The sequence below is a fragment of the Mastacembelus armatus genome, chromosome 5 (genome assembly GCF_900324485.2).
Source record: "Mastacembelus armatus chromosome 5, fMasArm1.2, whole genome shotgun sequence".
Lineage (NCBI taxonomy): Eukaryota > Metazoa > Chordata > Actinopteri > Synbranchiformes > Mastacembelidae > Mastacembelus > Mastacembelus armatus.
Window position 1 is genome coordinate 19,436,199 of NC_046637.1, and position 26,995 is coordinate 19,463,193.

Genomic DNA, 26,995 nt, shown 5'->3' on the forward strand with positions numbered 1-26,995 from the left:
CTAAAATTCAAGTTATGCAGATCTGGTCAAACCAAGTAAAATATGCAGTATAAATGTTATATGCTGTGCAAAAGGTTAAGCCGTGAGAGGTTGAGAACTAATATTGCTAAAATGCTCTACATTTCAAATGAGCCAAGAGGGAGTAAATTCATGACTCTTGAGGTTTCAAGTGGTTAGTGTAAAAGGAGACTGGTGTCCTTAGCCTCTGAGTATATGTTCAAGTACTGATGAGCCAAAAGAATTTAGCTGCCATATTGTGGTTTAGCATCTGCACTGAGTGGGATAAAATCTAATTTGCTTCATTGTAAAATCGAACCTGCAACAGGGCAGGGCGAGGGAAGGAAATGGAGATAAAAATCATTAGTGGTGGCATGCTATCTGTATCTATAGACTCAGCCATGGAGGAGAGGTGTATTGTTATCATGCATGCTACTACAAACACTGGGGTAATATAGATTTGTTTTGTGGATTGGAATATATCCCAGTAACAGGTTGGTGGATGGCAACTGGGGCATGCAGCTGACCCTCCAATAACTCTATGTGGTGTCTGGATAATCAGGTTAACTGATGATTGAACACACAGCATTGTAAGCTCAACAAACAGCTCATCCAATGCTAAACAACACAAAAGTGAAGAGCTCTGTTGGACTAAAAGGTACCAGCAACCTCACTCTATATCTTTTGATGTACATGTCAACGGATTAAAAGAAATGTTTTAATGATGAAGACTCTTTACCACATGAGAAAAGAACTGTGGAACAATGACAACAAAGGCTGTAGCAGTGACAAAGCAAGACTAAAATTTTTGCTGTGGCCCAACAGAAGTCTTTATGTTCATGAAAGAATATTTAAACAAATTGTTAGAGTGCCTTTACAGGAGACATTTTATTGACTTGCATTCTGTGCTGTCTTAAAAAGTTTCCCACCCAATTCCTCATCTCAGTCAATACAAAGCATGTATTTGATACCTGTGCTGTTTTTGACAATATTTTTTATGTTATGTTACATGGAGATAGGGATTGCTGTGGCACCAAAACCTACTAGGCAGCCAGCCAGCCAAATGAAACCGATAATGGAAACAAAATTTGACACACCTGAGCACGATTTTTAACTGCTATGAGTAATTAAGGTTTTACTATTGCTTCAGTGATCTAACAGCGCTATAGCTTGCAAAAATATTACTTCTACACAGCACTTCATTCCTGTTACAAACTGGCAGCGATGGCAGCTTGTCATCCTGCTGTCCTAGCACTGCAGCCCATTCACGCTAATGTTTATTGTGCACTTATATCTAAACATCAAGAGGATTGTTGGGAGTGTAATGGTTGTTCTGTGAATAGTTCAATAATGTCAATACAGTGTTTGTGTTGTCAACAAGTCCTGAAATTACATATTGAAAATGGAGTTAAGAGTTGAGAGAAAATTTTGCTGTATTCTGTTGTCTAATCATTCAAACTAGTCAATACAACACTATACCTGTTCCAAAAGTTGACTAGATTGGCAGTCAAGAAATACCTTTAGAGAAACTGACATAATATCAATTGTATAGGGCATGGAGGCTGGGACCTAGCTCTGTAGACTGCCTTCAGCACCAATACAGATAAGGAGTAATTACTTTCTCCAGCAATCACTAAACCCTGGCTGCCCTTCATTTATTTGTTTGCACAAAGTTTCTCTTATTATACAAAACCTTGTGCAGCCATCATTTACATATGTGCACACATAGTTACTGGAATTCGATATAACCCACTGGAATGGCAAACAGTTCTAATAACAGCACCTGCGCTATACATCACTTTATTGCCTCTTTTGTCCCCTTAACCAGCCCACAAAATCCATGACTACACAGATGTGTGGGATGCCACGGTGACAAAACCACACGTCAGTTACTTTTTATAGATATTTTGAATGTCAGGGCCCAAACTCAGTTCCAAAGAGAGGTTTCAGTGACTGAAGTCATAGTGAAGAAAGAAACCTCAATGTTCAGTGTGACATAACATGTTTGTGTGTTTCATTATAGTACAACTAAGTACAACTATGCTCCAGATGCCCTGTTCCCCTGGAAACCAACAGTGTCATTGTCATATTTCTCATGTTCGGTACTGTGTTTGGCTTTATCATGCAGGCCCCAGCCACAGCCACCATTAGGGGTGGACTATGCCATGTCGTGACATGGGAACCCTTATAAACGTGTTAAGAGCCGGAGGCATTAGCATTTTGGACCGTACTGAATAGAGGCATTTGTTCCTCTTCCTGTGCCTCCCTGAAAGACTCTATTAAAGGGAGGTTTAGGAATTGCTCTGTTTTGGACATATTGAAGTTGGGACAGCATGGAAAGAACATTTGACAGTGAATTTTCCTTGAAAACATTTTGTTTTTATTCAGTAGTTTTGCACATTTCTTTTGCTTTATAATTATTTATATGTAGACACAGAAAAATGTCACTGACAATATTTAAAAACGTACACAATAGAAATGTATTTTAAACATCTAAACAACAAAGATCGATGAAAGAGGTTTTTGTTTTTGCAGCTAGTGTCAGTCAAGTTTGAAAACTGAATACAAATTCTGCATTGTATTTAAAATATTGTTTGCCCTTCTAGAAGGCTGGTGTGTGACTGAAGGGAGTTTAGATCAGGAACAAGTCAATGATAGGCTTCATTCGTGACCTTTTATAGCTGTGGCAAAGGACAAATTGACTTAATATCCCATAAGAGCACATTTTGGCACATAATAAGCACCAAATGGCATTTATCGTTACGTTGGCACTCTTTTCCACATAATTATACATGTAAGATATCATACAGATTGATTTCATCTTGTTTCTTTTTAGGAATCTGGTAACAGACGAAGCATAATTTCTCTCAGCTGTTGGCTCCATTAATAAAGGCTTTGATTGATCTCTGAATCTTCTTGTGGTGTGGTCACAGCAGGATCTATAGTCCATCAGAGCCAGGCTCTTCACTGTCTGATACCCTAGCTTTCATCTCAAAACCTTTAGCAGTTTATGTGTTATGTGTAGAATGACTGCATCATCCATAATGCATATTCCTCAGCTGTGGCTGGTGATGAACAATGGTCGGCACACTGTATCTTAGCAACATGAGTACATGCCTCTCGGTAGGCGGGTTAGATTCTCTATCACCAGTTATCTGCAGTGCCTGAGAGCTCAGCTGCCAATCCAGAATGAAGTTATTGAAAAACAGAATTGATCATAAAGCAGCTGAACTAGATACAGTATACCACTCTGACAGAATATTGCAAAACCATATCAATACATTTAGTTTTCGGAGTTGTTTTGTTATTTTGTGAAAAAAATTGGTGACATTTTCAGTTATTTCCTCTTTCCTATGTCTTTTGAGACCTTGCTTGCATTTTAATTGAATAGGTTGCTTTAGTCAGGCCAAGCATAGACATGAATGTCAGATTATTTTAAGAATTTGATTCTGATATTTGTAATCAGTTTGATGTTGCTTATTTGTCTTATCTAAATTTAATAAACATTTAAACCAACTTGAGGCACAGTGGATGAGTGGTTAGCACTGTTGCCTCACAGCAAGAAGGTCCTGGGTTTGCCACCCGGCCTTTCTATGTGGAGTTTGAATGTTCTCCCTGTGCTTGCGTAGGTTTACTCCGGGTACTCCGGTTTCCTCCCACAGTCCAAACACATGCATGTTAAGTTGATTGGTGACTCTAAATTTCCCATAGGAGTGAGTGTGAGTGTGTGTGGTTGTTTGTCTTTGTGTGGCCCTGTGATGGACTGGTGACCTGTCCAGGGTGTACCCCTGCCTTCCACCGAAAAGAGAGCTGGGATAGGCTCCAGCAGATCCCTGTGGCCCTGGTTAAGGAATAAGAAGGTATAGATAATGGATGGATTTAAACCAACTTATTATTCTATGGATGTAATTCCTGCTAAATCATTTCAGGAGGTTTTCCACTTTTTATTTGTTTTTAAATAATTATCTTGGGTGTTGTCACCTCTACTTCTTGACCAGTTAACATTATCCAACTATAGGTTGATATCTCAGTTGCCATTTTATCCAAAAGTACTGGCAAAGGTGGTGGCTGTCATGTTATTGTCAAAAAAATATAATTTTTTCCAGTTGGGTTTTAGATCTCAACATTGAGTCAGCTCCTCTAAAGGTACAAAGGTAAACTTTATTGTCTGCAGATGCCAGGAGCCCAGTCATGTTTCTACTCCTGCTTTTGACACTGTAGGCAATACTATTTTGATTTCTAGACTTCAGAAATTGGTGAGGGTCCAGATGGTGGGGGTGCAGATGATTCCTGTGACTGCTCATTCTCGACTGGACAACAGTAACTCATTTCATCATCCACACTTCATTGTCTTCAAATTGTCTAGAATGCTACTGCTCATTTTTTCTTAACAAATGTGCCCAAATGTGATTATATTGTGGCTATCCAAGTTTGTTTCAGCTATTTGTTGTTGCTACTTGTTGTTAAAGTATATAAATAAAGATTGAAGTCACTTGATAGCTGGAGGTTAAGAAGATTTCATACCAATAGACCTTTCTGGTAGAACACCTGTCTTCAGAAATCAAAGGTAATATGATTAGAACCAAAAATTAGAGCCAGACTGAGAGGTCGGAAGGCTGATATTATTTGAAAATATTGACTCAATAAAGACAGATTGATACCAGAATATATGTAGGTTGGCAGAGTTGCATAATAAACACATCATCAATAATAAATGTATTCTCTAGTTGTAAAATACCTTTTTTTTACTGTTGTTATTACTTCTCTTTGTCTAATCTAAAACACAAGAAATATGTTGATATGGTGATATTAAAAACAATAACTGAAAATGTTTATTGGTACTGGCCCCAGAAGTCTATCTTTGGTCAAGCTCCAACCTAAAGGGAGTAATGAGAAAACCAACCTATGCTTCACATGTGAAACTGATTTTATACAGTATAAGTATTGATCAGTATCAGGTAGGAACATAGCACAGGACAATGATGGGCAAGCACTTACTGGAGCCAAATCCTGATAGATCCATTCAAACCAAGCAGAAAACCTACCTATGCTTCTTCTCTGCATCCTTTTTGGTCAACCCTATAAGGGGCTTAGACATAATAAAATAAATCTGTAAGGACATAGCAAAACATACAACACAGTCTATGCCAGAGGTGGGCACTGAGGGCCACAGCTCTGGTTGTTTTCCAACTATCCCTGCCTTACCAATGTTGATTATCTGGGTCAGGTATGTTCTGCGAATCAGAAGCAGTACCAATTAATTTTGTCTTCCCCACTACCACCCTCATCTGAGATAGTGGCTGTGTCCGAATGTCACCCTACTCCCTATATAGGGCTCTATATAGTGAGTATGCCATTTTGTAGTGGTGCCCTTAAAATTGCCCACAATGTCATGAGCAATGATGGTCACTAGACGGGCAAAATAGACCATCCTGCATTGTGTGGATGAAAAAATGGCAGAAACGCCCGAAGGTTATTAATGTAGATTCAAGATTGTAGCTCAAAATTATGAGAAGATAGTTAAGGTATCCCTTTCAAGAAAACATTCAGGATGAAATAAATTAATTTTTTTTCACAAAATTATTAAAATAATAAAAATAATTAGAGGAAACAGTAAGTGACGTCTACATGCGCAGGAGACAGAAAAGAAGTAGTGGGTGAGTGTCTGAAACCATTAACAATTGAGTGCCTTATATAGTGAACTATGTAGTGTTCCACTATTTAGTGATTGAGGGTGGATATTCAGACACAGCCAGTATGTTCCAGCTTGTGTTTGACTGAACACACCTGATCCAGGTAATCAGCAGTGGGTAGTGCAGGGATAGTGGCCCTTGCGGAACATGGATTGCCCACCCCTGGTATATGCCATGTCATCAGTTAACCAGCCTTTTCTTTGGCAAGGACAGCTGGGAACCTCAATGATTTTAATTCTGCCTATGACATACAATGACCAAGCTCTCAGGGGCACACAGAGTTAAATTACTGTGGAAGCTTATTGATTTGTAAAGTGTACATTTGGTGGAGGGAAAGACTGCCTAAAACCAGGGAAAAGGCTACTTACGATGACTGCAGGCTCTTCAGTCAAGAGTTTATATGGATGGCTGAAAATCCATACTGCTACTACAAAAACAACAGAAAGGAGGTTCAACTTTGACTGCTTTCACATGTAAGTGCAAAAATACAACATTGTAAAGCTTTTCAATTGATGAATGTGTCTTGTCATGACCCTGTATTGATTTTCAGATATTACATTTAACACTTGAGAAAAACAGGTGATAAATCTTCATTCTACTGAAATATGCATGTAGACATTTTCAACGCCATGTTTTGATGCTGGAGTAGTTTCCATTTGAAGATGCTTATGGCTATATGAAATCTTAAAACACGATTAGGAGTCCAGGGACATCACATCCACAGCCCATCAATTTTACCAGCCCCATCCCCCAGTTTAACTGTGCTACCCGTTTTTCTCTCCTCCCTGCTCCCCCTCTTCTCAATATTGAAACGAGTAAACAGTGCCATTTTTCCAGCCTTTAAACGAAGATAAATGAGGACAAACTCCCCAATTAGCCTACTTTGATTATTCAAGGGTGGCTGAAAAAGGATATCACCACTACAAAGATTTCTACATACTGCATCCTGCTTTAAAGCTGGAATAGGTTGGTGACTGGTGAATTCACCACAATTGAATTAATTCATGTGTTCACACCCTCAAGTCTCAGATGAGCACTGTGAATGTGCCGAGGCAGCAGAATGAGGACAGCCATTAGTGTCCACTGCGCTGCAGCCCTAATGATGATGGCTGTGGACTTGCTGTGCTCGGCATTCTGGGAACCAGAGCTCCTGGCTCTGGTCAGATTGGGAAAGGATTCTTCAACATGCTCTTGCTTAGGTAGTAACCTTACTATACTTACTGGGTCAAGACGTGAACCAAAGTCTCAGTAAAACATCATTTTTGCACTGTCTTTAATGTAAATGCTACATACTGCTGTTTAAGCCTTAAGCCTAATATCTCATTTTAGTAAATTAAGCAAGCCAAAACCAGAGTCCGGTAACCAACCCAGCTGCATTATGTTTACCGACCCATCAGTTTCATGGCTGCAACTCCTGCTTTAACGCAGCAGCAGGAAACTGGAAACATGTAGAATTTTAAATCAGCTGCTGTGTTGGGCGGGGTGGAACATTTTAATACTGTTTTCTCCCACTTATTGAGCAAAACAAATCCCCCTCTGGCTCCTGAGGGAGTCAGTGTGGGGTATGTTCAGGCTGAGCACCTTAATGGAATCCCCAACCTACAGAGGCACTAGATGGTTGATTTGATGAGTACTGGCCCCCATTATTCAATTCATAAAAAGAGACAGACACATGTGACTCTACTGAAAACACACACGCAAACAGCATGCTCCTCTAGCTACATACAGCATGAACTACCTCACAGACTTCTCTGTACATTAACTCACTATCCTTTACCCACACCAGATATTCAGTGTGTTTCTGTCTCCTCAGGGTAGTCAGCACGCAATCACAAAATTATGTAGGAGGGCCCAGGCCTGGTAGATTATTTTATTTTGTTTGACAAATTCTTTCAATCACAGCTGTTTTACCATCTGTGGTGAAGCACCATGTGGAGAATTTAGATTACAACTCCAACACCAGCCAGTATCAATGTGTACAATTTACACACTAATAGTGTGAAATGAGTAATTACTGTAACTAATCTAAAAAAAAAGCTTCAACAAAACATGATGAGAAATTAGATCTGCGTGTTTACCATTTTTAAGTGACACTATCAACACATCTGAATAAAAATATCTTTTTTATAATATCTTCTAACTGCTTTTTTCTCTTGTTATCACAAAGGACATGCTTTAACATATAAAGGGTGAACATCATCCTTGTAGTGACTATTATCACTAATGGTGTGTTAAAAAATGCTATCAAATATGAATGGCGAAAACGCATCCCTGTAGTGATTTACATCTCTCTGCTGCAACAGATCAAAATACCACTGCTGTGATTGCTGTAAAATCCTCGTCTTTTCATTGTGATGTAAACTCGCCTCTTTCAACTTACAAATGCAGCATCAGTCACTCTTTGTGAAGTTAAGGCACATTCCCACACACTGGAAACTTTCATTGTTTTTCATTCTGATAGAATAGTTCTTTACTCTCTAGTTGTGTAGCAAATGAGAGGAGTAATGTTTACTTCATGATTGAGATAGCTGAACCGAACCCAAAGAAGAGGAGCTTTGGTTGTTCAAAAAGGAAGAAAAGAGCATCTACTGTTGTAAAATCTGCTTGAAGGTTGGAGAGCCAGCAATCTATGTCTGTGCTCACTTAAAGAAATGTGGTCCTTTCTCTTGTGAAAAAAAGAGTCTGCCAGTGGACTGCCCTTCAAAGAAAGGCACAATACACAGGGTTAATAGCAGTACTCCTGACACACTTTCGACCCCAGCTAAAAATCCTCCAGTATTAAAGAGACCTCTGTGTGTTATTAATGACATTCCACACACAAAACAACAGAGGAAGACCTGCCTGTAACCTTCAAACTCACCACACCTCTTCTTCTGGTGAACCACAGGAAGCAGAAAAGCCATCTGTAACTTTAGTTTGGCTGCAAATGAGGAACTAGGGACTGTTCATTGTGTACCCCAAATGTTTCAACAGCAGGTGAGTTACACTCACAGCAGAAACAAGGGGCCTATATACTCTCAGTTCAGGAAGATGACAGGCACCCTGGGTGAATCACACCTGTGGACAGCGTTTCACAAGGGCCCTTTGGCTGCAGCATCACCCACTTCACACTCTGTAAAGGATAATCACATATCCATGACCCAGGTTGCAAGCTGTGGCCCAGCTTGGGGCCAGTGGCTGTTAGAAAGGGATTACTGAGGTGTAAAATGGTTTAAAAACAGAAGCTATGAATTTGTTATGTATAGTCAATGTAAATTCATCAGCTGTCAGAAAATTGACAGCCATCAAGGCTAACAGTGTCAATTATACTCGCTTTCTCTGGTGATCGCAGTGAACATCCTGTGTCAAGCTGTCATCCCATGAACACCATGGCTCCCAAATTACTATGACCCCTGCAGAGCTAACAGTCTCTTGTTTGGCTATTTTTATAAGGTGGATAAATCACAATGGTGACTCCAGATAAACACATTTATTTTTCAAGAGAAAAAATAAACAGGTGTTATTTCCCTTTTACCTAAGCACAAGCAAAATATGTCAGCATGAATTTCAAGTCAATCGTAAACTATTCTGAGTTCATTTTTCTCTCTAATGTGAAGAATTTTTTTACTACAATTACTTCATGGGCAATGCCATGCAGGGCTGATTAGAATTTATGCTGTTCTGAGAGAATTTTTGAGAGACGTGTGTTCCTGTAGTACACTGTGGGACAAAGTTAGACCACAATTTCTCTGAATACTAATCCCACTTCTGTTATCATACTTATGGCATATGCAAAAGAATTAAGAGTCAAAGCCGTTCACAAAACTCTGTCACTCTCTGAAGAAAATAAATCACGGTGGCATGAAGTCAATTTAAATGCAAATGTCAACGTTGAAGACAACAAACTGCCTAGAGTACTGTATCTCAGGGAGTTGCGGTGATGAGATAAATCACACCACATAAGACCACTCTGACTGGAAAAGATGACACACTGTTGGCTTGTGACACACCACAGGAAACCAGAAGGGTCAGTGGAACACCACAGAGGGAGAAGTGTCTGTTAGAAAAAAGGAAAATCCTGCACTATATGTCATCATGAAGACTGATGGGAGCATTTCCAAGCTCAGGCCCAGGATATCAGAACAGGATTTTTCTAGGATCACCTCTTATTGATCTGTTTTTGTTTCTGAAAGCCATAGCTTCAGGCCTTTAAACCATTTTACATTGGCAATCACTAACACTGATGCAGTGTAGGAGCTGTTCATAAACCATCTTTAGAATTTTGTTAGAGCTCAAAATTCTTTGCTGGACCAATATTCAGGACCTGAAGTACTGCAGAACCTGAACTACTGCAGGATGTAGTTAACCCAAATCAGATTAAAACCAGATTTTTGCAATCTTCTCCAGCTAGCTGCTGCTGTACAGGAAACAGAGGCAATTTCACTTCCCCTGCTGAGACAAAATGATTTTGTTCTATCCTAATTGTTCAACCTCTTTATCAATGTCCTCCATGCATAAACCAATGTGTAAGGTCTGCCTAAAGCAAATTGTTAGGCAAAGTAATACAAGTACAACCCTAGATAAGAAGAGTCTATAGTGATGAATGTACACAAACAAACCAAGAGAAAAATGATTAATGAGCTGCAAAGCCCTTTTTTTTTTTACCGTAAATATCAACAGGATTAATCTGAAACAAACATCTGTTGTCTTTCCACCACCATATCTGCAATTTTCCAACATATTACATTAGCATTTAGCTGTTAATTATGCATTACCTCTATGACAGAATAATGTCAGCATTATTTTCTTTCTTGGGTTATGCTTGCTTGTTACAGTATATATTTTTCTTTCTCCTACTGAAAAAACTGAACTGAAAAAGCAAGTTTCACTCTTGGGATGATGGCTGAGAAGAAGACCCTGCAGACCCTGTATTTCTGTAAAGGAGCAAAGCATGGGTGCTATTTCAAGACTAACCTTAAAACAATTTGAAGGAAGAGCACTAGGTAAATCTAACTGTTAAGAGGTATTTATATATTCTGTGATAGAGCATAAAAGAAACAAAGTTATATTAAAGTAAATACATATTGTAATCTCTGCCTTCCCTGCTGTCTTAAAAAGGTTCTACATCACAGTGTTTATATGCTGTTTTCTAAACTGATTGGCATTTCAAAATGAACACTGCACTAGACATTAGCCTTCCTCTGGTAGTGTTCCCGTAAGTCTGCATCACACTGATTATCTAATGCAATTACAACGTATTTACTCCTACCACTGCCCTCTTCTGTGCTCCAATGAGTGAATTTGTGACTAAAATGCACGGTCAGCATCCTAGCTATTCTCTTTAAGCATCAATATTATAATAGCTTTACCTAATCACAATGAAACCTCAAGACTAGCAAAACCACACCCTGTTACTTATAAGAATTCCATGTAAACTGCAGCAAACCTTACAAGGTGAGGCTGTTTGCAATCTGATATGAGCCCATAAAAACATGCTCTGCGAAAAGACTTGGTTTCCACCCAGAAAAATCTGGAGCTGTAAAAATAATGAGGTCAAAAAGGTTTGCAGTTGCTGGTCGTCTGCGGGTCACAATTGTAAGAAAAATGGAGAGCGGAGCTCCCACCAAGCTGATAAATTAATTTGGAATTGTACCAGTTTGGCAAGTTTCTTTCACTCAACATTTGCTCTGTCTGGGGGTGATTGCATTAAGAAATAGACACGCTGAGTTCTGGCACTTTGTAGGAAGCCATAAAGGGCAACCGCGATGACTTTCACAAATTGTCACAAGATTTAAAAAATGCTTAAAATATTATTTATGTGCAAAATATGTTCTGACACACACACACACACACACACACATATATATATATATATATAAATAAAACATGTGCTGCTCTGTACATGCAGCAAAATACAGTGGTGCATCTAATAGCCAGCAAGAGAACAATGCTTAGGACCAGGGTGTCTCCATTAAAGGTTTCATATTACAAATGTCTATAAAATCTTGGCTTCCCAGATTAGGTCAGCTGTCATCTGCACATTCTCCAATTAATCGAAATGACATTTGGGGACATATGAATTACAACTGCTGAAATCGCAAACAAAAAGCAGATTATAGTTACTGCTCATGTGTTAGTCCATTTAGCAAATTGACCACTCAGCAGCTCAGCCTCTTTGTTTCATGATTCTAATCACACTTGATCTGCTTCTCTAATCTTCCATTTGGAGGATAGTGCTGTGCTTGACTCCAGGCCTCAATGGGCCTGTAAACAGGCTGTTACTATGCAGAGCAGACTCTGGACTATCATGTTCACACCAAATCAACATACATGGAGCTGCATTGGTTTGGGGCTCCCAACAGTCCACTTACAGCACCCATCGGAGCCCAGCACAGTGTAATGAGGTCCCAGGGGAAGCCTCTGGATATAGAGCAAGAGCACTGCTGCCCTCACAGCAGACCCCATCACACACACATACAGTATTATGGTACTCACCTGCTTCTAGATAGACTGCACACAATACATTACCTCACAAATTACCTGCAAATTTGTATGATGCTAAATCATGTTTTGCCAAATTTTATAAAATAATTTTGACCATAAAACAGGAATCTAATTTGATTGATCTTAATTTGAATTTAAGCACCAATACCATAATAATACAATGTTTTTTTTATGATTTCCTGCATACTTTTTCAGCAGTGCTAGCTGTATAGCTCTATGAATTGCAATCCAGTCTTTTGATCCAATATTTTGGTGTAGAATAAAATTTCAGAATTTTTTATTCAGATATTCATGGTGCGCAGATAATGCAGGCTTTCTGATGCTGTCCCAATCCCCTGACTTTTGCAATGGCACCACCACACAGGTGACATTATGGTTTTATGTGACATGTCTCCACAGCTGTTGGCACAGGCCCCTCTGCCCCTCAGGATAAACTGCAATCACTTTGATTCATCTTTCCATCATCAGGTTCAATACTTTGGTTTATGACCAAATACCTACAAGATGACCTACCAGTCAACCTCAGCTGCACTGTGCATTTAGTATCAATAAGCAAATGTTTGCATGCAAAGACCATCTCTTATAATGGTTAACATTTGTAAATCTAACACCCGCTGATGACATTATACATTGCCATTATAAGTACATCAGCTTGTTGGCATTGGTATTTAGCTTAAAGGTCTACTTTGTACAGCCTTGCAGATCCACAAAAATGACTGCAGATTCTTTCCACAGTCTTGTTTATCCACACAGCTTTTTTTATTGTCTGACAAAATAAACCAAATTTCCAATTTCCCAAAGGCATTACAAAATTTTGTCTTAAGTCACCATACAAGATATTTGTAGGGATAACACATTGTCTAAAACTAGAAAATATATATTAGCAGTTTCCAGCCTCTTAGATATGATAATTTGTTGCTCTGCTTTATAAATTGTGGCTATAAATTGAATGGGACTTTAGGTTTAAGATTAATGTTTAGACAAAACAAGCCATTAGTTGTGTGGGGAACTGTGATGGGCAGTCCCATCAAATAAACCAACAAACCAGCTTCACAGCATTATATTATGAGGCGTGTTTCACTTCTGCCCTGGTACGTCCTCTGTGTCCCCTGCCTGTCACATATGTCCTCCCTCATCCTCAGTGCCCTTCACTTCCATGTCTCAAGGGTCCCCTTGTAACCTTATCCAGGCAGTCACACACAATACCCTTCATGGGACACAAAGCTCGTGATACCGCACTCCTCTGTTTCATTCTCTACATTTGTCACTCGTATTCTTATACTCTTTATACTCTTTGTTCTTCATACCTCTGCATGCATGAGTTATTCCAAATTGAGCTCGCAATTGAAATGGAAATCCTTTCTGTATCTTAGTGACTTTATGGCAGTAACTCCTTACTCTTTGAGGTATAGCTGTCATGTTTGTTGTTCCTTGGAGAATCTTATGGTTCTGTTGCCTTTTTCACCAGGGGTTTTAACATAAACATTGACTTTATAGGATATGTACTCTGTGATTTGACAGCAGTGTTATAAATCTGAGCAGGCATGCAAGAATTGGGACAATACAATTGGAAAATGAGTTTGAAGCTGACAGGAATGCACAGTGGGATTAGAATTCCTCTCATAAAACATCCCCTTATTGGTGCTCTTTATTGGTTATGGTCGTCATGTGAGTGTAATCAACATTGACTAATGAAACATAACAATTACAATTTAAAGCTATGTGACGCAAAATAACACTACATTCTTCACTGAATCCAACAGAGGATGGAAAATTTCCCATGAAAAACACATTCACAAACAGCCTGAAGGAAAGAATAATAACACATCAAGTGGAAGATATGTGTAAATGTTGGCCATAACAATAACACAGGATTCTTATTTTGTCTAAATGATGAAATGTAAACAAAAGACATTATGAAAGACATGAAAAGCTTGCACGCCCTGTAGCTTGCAGTAAATAACAATATGTCTTGGAAAAATGTACTGTTCAGGACAAAACAGCCTCAGCAGCACAGAGACAGGACAATGACAAGCTAAAGTATACCTTCAGGCAGGGATGTGTGTACACATCATCACCACTCTTAGCTACTAGCCTCTCACACTATGCTGCTGCGAAAAAAAAGCACTGAACACATGAGATAACATTGACCTCACTGCAGGATTGACCTTTAGTATTAACTTCACTGATTAATTGTCCGTGCAGTGCCAGAAACCACTGATCACATTCACCCATTGACCAGATGACGAAGTGACCTGATAAATAAAAAATAAACCTTGATTCTGGTGATTAGCATTTCTTATCTCTGCACAGTCATCCAGCCCCCCATCAGAGGCAGCAAGGAGAGACCCTTTTCCAACACTCTTCTCTCCCAAGTATCATAAAAAATCTGGTAAATAAATATGCACATTGCCTGAGAGCAGAGAAGGAAATGAATATTTCATGTAACCACAACATATTTCCAGAAGGTACTGGCTAGAATGTGCCTTTCCGGCTGTTATCAGTGACAAACATGAAAGAGGAGGGCTCAGGTATGCTGCCGCTGCAGCACTCAACTCTGCCTGCAGCACAGGGAGCATAAGTCGTCACTGTAATTGCTTGTAGTGCTGGAGCCTGAGCTGAACCTCAATTAGAGCCTTGTTACTTGCTAGGCACCACACCTTCTTGCCGCATCTGACAGCCACTCCTGGACACACACTCTAACATCTCAACACCACCAGGTATCACTGCAATTTTGCAGTTTTTTCAATTATCACAGTTTAGGTTTGCACTTTGAACCCACATAGGACGCTTTTTAGAGATACCTTTTTTTCAGCAATATATTCTCGATAGGGTGATAACAGGCCAGCTTTCTCTAATCTCTAATAGCCATCTGATACTTCAGATTCCAATCCACTGATTGAATTATAGCCTGAAATTACATTGCTGATTCCAGTAAGAGATGTATCTACTACTGATAGTGCACTGTGAAGATAGACAAACATTTGAGTGAACAAAATCACAGACAGAATATACAAGATGCTAAATCTTCTAAATCAAATATGGGAAATTCAGGTTCCAGCTCTCCCTGTCTCAACTTACACCCATGTATCACTGGGGGTGGGGGCCACACTCAAACTTTATACATACATCTTTCGGTCTGCACTGTTAAAGACCAGATGTACACAACCCAGCTGCAAAGGGCTGTCTGTCTGTCTCTTTCTCCCTTTCAACCCCTACTTCCCCCATGTGGTATGCTGGACAATGTGCACACACTGTCATAACAAACAGGTTTGTTCTAAGGCAAACACACACCTGTATGAACAGGTAAAGACACAAACACTGTCCGCCTCTGTCTTTCACAGCTTCAAAGCAGTTCCTGCCTCAGAATCGGTTTGTGATGATTGTACAAAGGATGAAAACCATGCAGCAAGGTGTAGGTTCAGGTTTTTTTTTATCATTCATCTGTTACTGAGTTTCAAAGTATTTGCAGCAAACAGAGCCAGACACAATACTGTGCAAATCCTCATTGGTGAGAAGGTGGAAGTTTGATCTGAACAGTTACAGTTGTTTGTTGGTATATGAACAGACTTTTGTTTGTGGCTAAGAATGCTAGTCACTAATGTATAAAGAATGAGTCTGCCTGCAGCTACAAAAGATGTTCTGTTTCTTGCATTTGTAATCTAAAGATTAAAAGGATGAAAAAGCTCCATGAAATGAGTCAGGTTGGAGCTGCATATTAAGTGGTGAGAGGGCTGCCTGACATGAACTGGCTGGGAGATGGTCGACACTTTGCTTGTCCAATTACTGGCTCTTGCTCAAATTGTTTGGTGAGAAGCATTCGACCTACTTCTGGACACAAAGCACCACTGCCCTGAATACAGAGCAGCTGGGGGCCATGTGTGATGACAAGTGCCATTACAGACACTTGTCTTTGGCCTAGAAATTAAATTCAGGTAACTTACCTGATATGTGTTAATTCTGGCAGTGATTCCTGAAGAACATAGGTGTGCATTGCTGCTGGGAAGTGGAAGCATAAATAGGACTGCTCTTCTTCAACAACAGCTTGAGATGATTAAATTCAAAAGTGGCAATATGACCTTCAGAAGGTCTTTGTAGTTAACAATGAGCAGCAGCTACATCAGTATCAGCAGCACTAGTACTATGTGCCTGCATTTGGACTGTTTACTATGACAGAACTATATTCCTTCATTTTTAGAAAAAAAAAACTGTCACAGTCAATATAGGACAAGTTGATTGTGTTGTGAACAATCAAAGAAAAGTAAATCAGAATGAATACAAACAGCAGATTATGGGTAAACTATGAACCACTTCCCTGTTTCGTAGGATCCCCTTAGAGGCATCATCTGTAATGAGACACTACACAACAATGCTGAGGAAACATTTGAATTTGCAGCACTTCCACAGTGTGTGTGCTAAATTTGCATACCTTGTAAATATTCATAGTGAGGGAATCACTATGTTAACCATAGGAGATATGCCTCATCTATAAATGCAACTACTTCAAGCACACGAGCAACAACTGTTCCCATCCCCATCAATTACCAAAGCTATAGGAACCAAGCAGCACCACTCTCCTGATTTCAGTGCAGCTGTAATGTGATTTTAATCGCACTCATTGAAAACTCATCAATCATTCTAATCATGTGTCATGCATGTGTTACACTTGTGTAACAGCAATGTAAAGCAATTTTCTCAAGTGTGGAGAAGGATTAAAAAAGTCAATTTCTCTAAAATGCATTGCAAAATGTGTCAGCTACAATAAAAAAGTAATTCAAATTATTTTTCATCTACTCTAGACTAAAGCTACCTTTTATAAACTTTCAAAGTGGGCTCCTGCTGCCACGTGCCTCTACTTATCTTTTCACTATAAAAGAATATGTCTGCTGAAATGACATATGTGGTTTCCCCCATTTCAAATGTGCACACAAAATATTATTGTACACCCACCATCATCAAAGCTTCTACACAGATGTCTCTTCCTACATTTTTCCTGCTATACATGACTATCCCTGCATCTGCCACATCACATGCAAGATGAAATGCATGCATTCACTGCCAACACAGAATGAGGTAATGCTATTCACCACACTGGATGACAAGGTGTGATTCAGTTTTGCAGTTCAGTATTCAGCATGAGAGCCAGTGATAATCTGGCTGACATCATTATGGGAAATGTAGTGGTTAATCCTATAATCAGGTATCACATGCATTTATATGAATTAGGAAAAATGGACTTTCATCTTCATTTGGCATGAATTCAAACAAATTATAATACAGTTGCAATATGTTATTCTTTTAAAATGGTCTGAAAGCTTCATGGTGAGGTTTTCTGCTAAAAAGTGAGCCATTTGTGCCTGTGCAAGTACTGTGGGTAAACCTGGTAAAGCTAGGTTAGCCCTTCACTGGTCCATTTCCCAGCTTACTGCTTTGACAAAACTGTAAGTCTAGTTATTATTCCATGAAAAACTGAAACTATTACACCAGCAGGCGAGACCACTTTTTCCCGTTTCCAAAATCCCCTTCTTTTTACCTACTATATAATATTAGTGACCAAACACCTGCCATAAAGAGTCGTACAGGTGCCGGGCTCTGCTAAAATTAGTACCAAGTCCAACATTTAGGCTAACAACGCTCAACAGGGAGAAAAAAAAAATGTGACAACAGACATTGTGTTTCCCTGTAATAAGATAAGAAAATACAGCAATTGTGTAAACTCACCTTCAGATACAACTCATGTCGTGGCAGCCGCTCAGAAAGTTGAATTTGTCCACCGCTGGAAGGAGGGAGCTTTAACTGTTAACGTGACGCCGCTTCGCCTCGTTCTCGATCTGAACCAGAGTGTACCTCCTCCACCCTCCTCCTCCTCCTCCTTCGGATGTTACTATCGCTCCCCCCCCCCCCCCCACCACCTCCACCTCCACCACCCCCACCGCCTCTGTAAGAAAAAAGTAATAGCGGTTTCTTCCTCCTCCTCCTCCTCCTCCTCTTCCACAAACACAGACTCAAAGAAAAGAAGGGACCCTATCGCAGTCAATAGGTTTCACAAAGGCCCATAGCAACGCAGAAAAACCGGGCGCAACTTGGCCACATTGTGACCGGAGCAGAGCGCTCCCCCAGCCCCCAAAAACAGTGACAGCGACATTATTCCCAAGCTTCAGAATGAGCAGGTTTTATTGGGTGGGGGCGGAGGGGACATGGGGAGCATTGAACTACCGCTGCTGAGGATGCTGTTCAAACATGCATGAGACAAAACAGCATTTAGATTATCAGCGTCAGTTTGCTATCCTCAGTGAGAGACTTGAAAATGTTCATTATCTTCTAATGTGTGTTACCCACTGTGCGATATTCCAATTTCAGCACATAGTTATTAATGGGTTTGTTCATTGGTTTGGGGTTTAATTAGTTTTTTTTTAATTCTACCTTCTCCTCTAGTAGTTATTTAGTTAGACAAGCAAAGCACGACTCAATCCTAATAACCACACCATAGAGCACACTGGTACTGATGTTCTGCCACTGGCCACTGGGAGCTGCCTGGCAGCTATTGAAATAAGAAGATATATGTAGTATTTGGAGTTGGCCACTGAGCCACTGTTATGTGCCTTGCTCAAAGGCACCTGAATAAGGCAGTGAAAAGAGGACAACATTTCTCTTCTCAGTTTGCCCAGGGTTTTTCCTCTGCCAGTGACTACTCTTTTCAAACCATGTCAGTCAGAGCACTGTTCTGTTTATTATTTTATTATAAGCTATAGGACAGGTTCTCTACAAACATGTTTTAAAGTAGAGAATGCATGTATAGTTGTTGACTCAACTATAGGTTTAAATGGCCAAAACAATACTGAATACTAGGGGCTGTTACTAATATCTATATGTAACAAATCTATTTCTAGCAAGTTAATGTTTTTAACCTGAACTCCCTCTTCACTCAAAAATATTGTTATGCTTACGTTGCTTTGCTTATGTGACTTTAATGTATGTGCAGAATTCGACTACAGAAGGCCGTTTTTCACATTCATCTGGTGAAGGGGAGAATTTTGCTTTAAACCTTAGTTTAGGATGTGTATGGTGCATGATCATGACTTTGTGACATCACAACTGCAAGGTCAGCCATGGACTAGTATGCACCATACACAAGTGTGATGTGGAAACGTGAAACTTCCAGTGTACATGGAGTGATAACAGAACGGAATTAAATTTGCAAAATTCATCTATAGCACTTTAATTAACTACTAAATCTTAATGTGTCTGTGTCATTGACATATGTCTGGTAACCACATTTTTTGTTGAAAATGTGTTTGACTTAACTCAAAGGGCCTGTACTAACATAAAAAAAAACATGGGCTCTGAAAATGTTTAAAAATGTAGTTTGTTGTTTTAATTGATTGCCCAATAGAAATAAAAAATGCAAAGAAAATGTATTTCCATTGTAAATATATTAAACCAAGATTAAAAATTAGTTTAAAAAATTACTATAAGGTAACAGCCTCATGATGATTTTACAAAATTAAACATTTTAAGCTTCACTAAGGTAATATTCGCTTCCTGTATGGTTTATTGGATTGCATTACACTAACAGGTGTTCATACTGGTGTGTCAACCTGCTACATATTAACAGTGCTCTCTCCTTTCATCATAACCTGCGTATTGTAGACTAATGGTGTCTGCAGGATCTGTGACAGCACAAGATCATTAAGAACTCTATATTTGAGCAGCATGCAGCAAAGGTCAGCTAGAAATCAATTTGTTCAGACTCACAGACAGAATTGGTGTGGAAATGATGAGATGGGATCCTCTCTTACCATTGCCAATAATGCTCAGAAGCTCACTTTCTTTGAATTAGTGGGTCATTTTAAATTTCATTCATTTATATGAATATCTATTTGTTTGAAAAGTGACTTGGTTCAGGATGAGAAATTAAAATGATTGTATTTAAATGCAACAACAGTTACTCACAAAAAGAAAATTGATTTATCTTTTTATTTTTTTATTTTTTTTACACAAGGCATCTCCTCCAGATATGTCTGCCTCCATCTCTCCCTGCTCACATTCATCTCTTCTGACTCATGTCTATGATTGAATGTCAGTGTCAGGAGACAACTGTCACTTGTTCCATGGTCTGTGATGAATTTCAGTACGGTTCTGAAACCTGTCCATTCTTGGTTTTCATCCCAGAGCAACTATGTGGCTGTCATGAAATAACATAGCAGCTGTATTTTATTGGACTGGGTATTGTAGAACACTACTGTGTTTTTGATATTTTACGGATACTACTACTACCATTACTGTTAATCATATATTTTGGTATAATGCATTTCATTTATTAACTATTCAAGAATATTTCTGGTGAATTTTATTTCTCAGGATGAAAGTATTCTGTAAATGTTGTTTCACAAATATTGCAGCAACACAAAAATGTAGCCCAGCTGGCACACAAGAGGAAAGACTAAGACCTCTCTCTTACACAAAGAAGGGAAATGAACAGATTGACTTGAATCCGAATAACCTGATTTAGGGTATCATAATCACAGTGAATGGATTACACAATGGTTTGACTGGGCAATAAATGTAACAAAACACCTTCGTGAGGTGCTCCATATTACACTGAGTGCTCTAAGTAATAAAATTAGATTTTGTGGGACATCTGCTTCCTTCTTTTTTCACCAGGAACTGCCTGATATATAAGTGGTAAATATGATAACAGTGGCTTATGGTCCAGTTCTCAGCTGATCTCAAAGAGGCCTAGGTTAAAAGCTGGAATTACATGTAAGATGTTTCACTATATTCCTACAGTATGTTACAGATCAAAATGAATTCTTTCTTAAAGGGCCTGAAAATGCATTAGTTTCTTGTTATAGGTGACAGAATTCCAACATACTGTAAACACAAATTACTTTTGGATTGTATGTGAAAGATTATTATTATTATTTTTTTTTTACCTTTGCCATCACTTAAAAGTGGGCAAAAATTTACAGTGGCCCCTAGGGACAAAACACATAAAAAAAAATCTGAAAACATACACAAAACCAAAAACACAACGTTTAAAGAAACACAAGATACTAAGCCTCACAAACAAGGTAAAAATAACCATATTGTCAAAAATGTACACATACTCTAGCTTTATTCATAAATGAGAGTATATTTTCACAATGATAGGAATGATTACGATAGCACTGACTAATTTGGTCTACAATGTTGTTGTCTGTACCAGTCAATCACTCCCCCTAGGGTCCTGGTGCACTTTGTGCTTTGTCCCTAAGGGTAACCATAGGTTTTGGTTGGAAAAAGATTACTTCTTTATATAGGTGAGTTATAGGCGTTATAACCTCTTAATAGGTAATACCTAAGACGGTTTCATTTCCAAGGTTTTTGGTTTTTTTTAAATGCATATTACCTTTAATTTTTTATGATGAAGCAGGTGTACTGAGGTGTTAGATGAAGAGTTGTAAGGGGCAGACTGCACATTAACATCTTGACAGAAAGGGAACCAGCTCTACTGTGCCCTGCTGATGTGAGAAAAACTACAGCAAAATCTAAATCATGCTTCTTAATTTAAACAATTTGAATTTTTTTTGCTTGCGCTATAAGCTGAGACACAAAACTGTAATGTAATGTAACTGCATTGGTTTCCATATCAGGCATGACTAAAATCTCCAGGTTTAAACAGAGAAATGCCCAATAGTGAATACACATTTATGTAATACAAACCTAAGAGTGATACATGGTGTTCAGAGTTAAATAAGATATTTTTTTTTATGAAAAATTGAAAACAAAGTTTCAATTGTATGATACAGGCAATGACTCTAAACTACTTTGTATTGATCTGCACTGGCTTGTACCTCTAAAGGGACAAGTGGATCCATGCCATTTCAGCAAAATGCCCCAACAGTATAACAGCCAGTGGATCCCCTCACTACAACAGTATTCAGGTTTTCCCTTTAAATTCTCACTGGTGTATACATTATGCTAAGATGTCAACCTACACTTGATAATGCATGTTACATGCATATAAAGCATGTTGTAAAAAATATATTAAATGTAGTTTTCTCTCTCACATACGTTTCCTTCTGTGCAAAATAATATATATTCAGACTACATTATTTCTCAGGTGACATATAGTAGGGCAAATGAGCTATAATTAATGTAGGAAAATAAACCCAAGATATGAAATCATGGCACCTTCCCAGCCAGACAGGGCAGGGCCTCATTACATGAGAGTGAATGTGAAATTTCCAATGGAGACTGAGCAAGGGGTAAAGAATGAGCCGGTGCCGTCAAAGTAGGATCTGAAAACAGAGGGTACCTCTGTCAAATGTGTCAAAGTTCAGGGGGAGAGCATGAATGAATGCACCCCCCATCGTCCCGCTTCCGTCTGTTTTGCCCAACGTGTTCCCCCGTCTCTCTCTCTCCTTCTGTATCGTGGAATATCTCTGTGAGGCAGAAATCCCCTCATTGACGTCTGCAGGACTGCATAATGAGAATAAATGAGCTGGAAGTAAATATGCAGGCTGTGTGCTGTTTGCCACTCTTTACCAGTCAGCCCATAGGCTTTCATCAAAAATTAAGATGGATTGTGTTGCCAAAAGCTCATAACAACACTGCATGGTGTTTTATTTATCCAAAGAGGAATTCAAAGGCCATTTCAAAAGATTTAACATATACTTTCATTTCCATTTGGAACATTTTGCTTAGATGCATTTTAGCCTTCTTGCTGATTATTATTCTAAGTGAATAAGATGATGATGATCCAGTATGTTGAATTACACTTGCAGTGTAATTTCACACTCACAAAAACATCTAAAATGTTTTTTATCACAATGGAGAGAAGGGTATTGAACCTGGTGAAGCTCTGGTGGTCCACTGATGTGAATCATCGACTCCTTTAGCTGCTCCCTCCCCCCAGCCTCTTGTAGCTCAGCCAGTGGCTTCATTATGTGTAACATAGACCACAGAGGCACTTTTTAAAGTCATCACTTAAAGCGGTTTCTCAGTACAAAGAGGAAAATATACAGTTAATTGCTCCACAAAAAACCTAATGCTTGAAATATTCATGAATATCATTAAGGCAAAGTGTTGTAACATTAGATGAGTTGCTCTTTTAGACTGCAAACTACAAACTTCAAGGACACCATAAATAAAATCTTAGATTTCCACAGAAAAATGAAAACAGCTAAATTCACACTTGGCAGATGTAAACAATCAGTTGTCAGCATAGATTAAAGTGCTACTTGTCAGCTCTAAAGCCACTGTACAGGAAATGTTCAAATCAAATAAAAATCTGCATGTACCAAGCTGCAAATATTAACATATAGTATACAGAGCATTGATACAAATAGCTTTTTAATGACATAAGCATAAAAGTAGAAGACTTAGTATTCATACCCTGGGATTTTCTAGTCAGTACTATCATGATGCAGTATGCCTACCACCACTATAGGTCCTTTTCACATTTTTCAAGACATTTATACCTGTCACAGTAGGACAGGTGTCCATAAATAACACAGTTATTTATTAAATGATGTCTGTGTAAGCTGGATAAGTTAGTGTATCAATAAAAATAAAAATAAAATATAGAGAAAACAGGGTTAGCAGATGTGACATATCATAAAGCATGTGACTTTAACCTCCACTGAAGGTTCTGCTTCACTGAAATTTGACAATCTGGTGACAGGTATGCAACATAAAGTTGAAATAACAAATTACAGTCACGACACAAAGGTAAAAATCCACCATTGGAGATGTGACTGACACACTTTCCACAATATCATCTCATTAGAGCATGTTATTCTGCAGTGGCTCAGTGCTGCAAAATTTGTGCTACTTTAAAGAAATGCGCATACAATTTTTGTCATTCCTGAGACTCAGAGCAAACCGTGAGGTGACTGTGCCTTTTCTGTTGCGCCCCCCCAAAATGTAGAATGAGCTGCCGTTGCACATCAGGCAGGCCGAATCACTTCCTGTTTTTAAAACCCAACCCTTTGGCTTTTAACACAGCTGAGATGTTGAATTTTACTTATGATTTATTGTGTTTTTTTTAATATATTGTATCCTTTTACACTTGTTTTATAGTTCTTTTATATATATTATTTCTCTTGAGGGTGTACAACAATTTGGCCAACCTCGTTGTTTTTATAAGTGCTATATAAATAAACGGGATTAGATTGGATAGAATTTTGTTTTGCAGATTTACTGGAAAACTGCTTAGAATTTGCTCTCCCCTTGGAGTAAACATGTGCCTCTTGACCGTATGTAACAATCCATGCTGTACCAGGGGAGAAGCTGCACAGGGAATTGTTTATTAAACAAGAAAAAATGCAAGCACATAACTCCCCCAAGAGCACAAACTGTAATATTTACATTTCTTTTGTGTACAGGTGAAACATCAATATACTTATGTTAATAAGTCAGTTTTACAGTAGCTGTGTTGGTAGCTTGCCATTTTTCTCTATGTCCTAACCCCTGCACTATAGCAAATGCAAAGATATTAGGACTGGTCATTTTCTCACCTCACTTTCAGAGAGAAGAACGTATTTCCCAAAATGTCAGAAATTCTCTTTAAATTATTTGGCTCTTAGTTCAAAGTGATCTTGGTTATTGATAAAAACTGTATCCAAAGCCTTCAATAATAAACTCTCTTCATAGCAGATGATTCAGAATACAGAGAATACATAGATTTTCTAAGTGGTCTTGCAAGTATATTGTTTTATTTATTAATATCTCATGTTTAACCTTGCAGGCACGAGACTGTTGAATGAAGTAGTGCTACTTCCAGCATAAAAAAACCTCCTTGCAGTCATAGGTCTGATGGAGATTCTGAGCAAGATTTTTATTTTTCACAGTATGTTGTGAAATAAAGCTGTAGGCTAGATGGCACGGATACACTACATCATGGGAGTCAACACAGGAGAATCTCTGGCTGAGCACATGCTGTATGACCATCCAGGGTGGCTGTGATTTACTGCATGAAGGGTTTCAGCTCAGATTCCCAGTGGTTCAGCTCTTAACAATCCACCTGCAGCAAACAGATCAGAATAAAGAGCCTCTCCCACTTTCTGCCATAAGAATGTGTGAGCAACATCTGTAGCCCCCCCCCCCCCCCCCCCCCGGCATCACACAGGAAAACGCTGGAGGCACAGTCATGGCTTTCGATTCGTAATTAATATCAGCAGCAGGTTTGGAGAGGGCGTTTTCCTGTGGCAGATTGCTCTGAGTGTAGGCACTCTCCCCAGAGACCGTGCATTGCTCTGCTAGTAAACCTCTATCATATGCCTTCGTGGAATCATTTACTCTTTATGAGAGTGACAGGGAGCATCCTCTCACCCAATAAAGGCTTGGAGATACTGTGGTGTCTGGATAAAGTGGGGAAGTAGGGAGGGAGGGGATATCACAGTTTGAAAGCGGTTTCCATAGCAATAGAAATATTGAAGCTATGAGATTTGAGGTGAGATGGGAGACTGGTGCCAAACCACTGTCAATCATTTAACAAAGGGGGAAATTGGAAGTAAGTATTCCCTCATTTCCTACAGTAACACAACTGGATCACTTGATAAAGATGGAGTGTTATCATTAGATGTGACCGTGTGGGGCTTTTATGAGTGTGTATTGGTGTATTTGTGTGTTGTGTCTGAGAAGAGACAATTGATTTGACTGCATTGCAGAATCAATACTCCAAATCTATTATCACATTTATTACCCTTTTGGAAATCAAAGACAAATGCATCCATAGAACCTGACAGCTGTGCACTAAACCAATAACAATAGCACCATCATCTGCATTTTCAGCCTGAATTACACATGTGGTGTATCTAATCTTCATACACAAGACTTAAAAAAAACTGACCATGCTGTGAAATGAAGGACATGAACCACTACAGCGAGAAAAGATGTGCCCAAATGACTATTTCTCTCCTGTGAAGAATTTACCATTAGATAATTAAATTTCTCTGTGGTTGGATGCAGCACAATGGCTGTGTGATCATGCAAATAATTGCCTTTCCACTTGTACTACGGCAGATAGGTCGACAGGCACAGCCATATCAGATCTCTGGGAACACAGGCGGGAACTCCCATTTACAGACAGAATTGTTTGTATATTTTTTCATTACTGTGTTAACGGATGCTGTGGATAAACAACATCATTGGCTTTTTGATAAGGAAGATGTCATGCAGCAGCTTTATTACAATGGGAAAGCATCTCTGCTGCTCTGACTGGCCCTGCAGGCTGTATGATCATTCCAAAATGAAATCGGAAGGTGTGAATTGTGCTGCAATGTTACACACTTGGTTTGTGGCTGCACACCTCTCTCAGGGGAGGTGCATAAGAAGGTAATAGAATTGGGCCCACGGGATAACAAGGGTGTTATTTTGTCTGTTTCAATTAAGTGTCTTCAGGAGCCATCTGAAGGGGGTGACTACATGTTTGGAAGCAGGGCAAATACTGCCCACAGGGGATTAGGAGGGTGTGGTAATAACCAGCAGAGTGGCTTTAAAGGAGTCTACCAACAAATCAGCAACTTCAGATCCAGAACTCCATCTAATCACAATTTAGCCCTGGGGCTAATTAAAAAGAAACAAAGGAAATCAATAGAAATAATCCTTCGCATTTGCTTCAGTGTCTTCACGCTTTCTCTTTAATGTATGAAGCATTAGTCAGAGTGAAAATTCACACAATCACTTATCTGCAAAGATAAAAAAAAAAGTGAAATGCAAATACACATTAATGCACTTTATATTCGCTCAAGTGTTTCCTCCTGCTCCATCTGTAATTACAAGCCGCTGTAGGACTCCAGACATTTGCAACAGAGACGCCACGTGACATGACAGAA

The 26,995-nt window shown here is 39.0% G+C and overlaps 1 protein-coding gene across 7 annotated transcripts in view; it reads right to left on the bottom strand.

Moving 5' to 3' along the window:
* The window catches only part of chl1b (cell adhesion molecule L1-like b), a 58,330-nt gene extending 40,315 nt beyond the window's left edge, over positions 1-18,015 (bottom strand). For 6 of the 7 annotated variants that reach the window (XM_026307998.1, XM_026307997.1, XM_026308000.1 and 3 more), the window contains exon 1: positions 17,895-18,015. The gene's annotated coding sequence lies outside the window, so the exon portion shown is untranslated. Of the gene's footprint in view, positions 1-6,058; positions 6,118-17,894 lie in introns of all 7 variants that reach the window. The other variant, XM_026307995.1, reaches the window with a different exon arrangement.
* Positions 18,016-26,995: the final 8,980 nt, after the last annotated feature.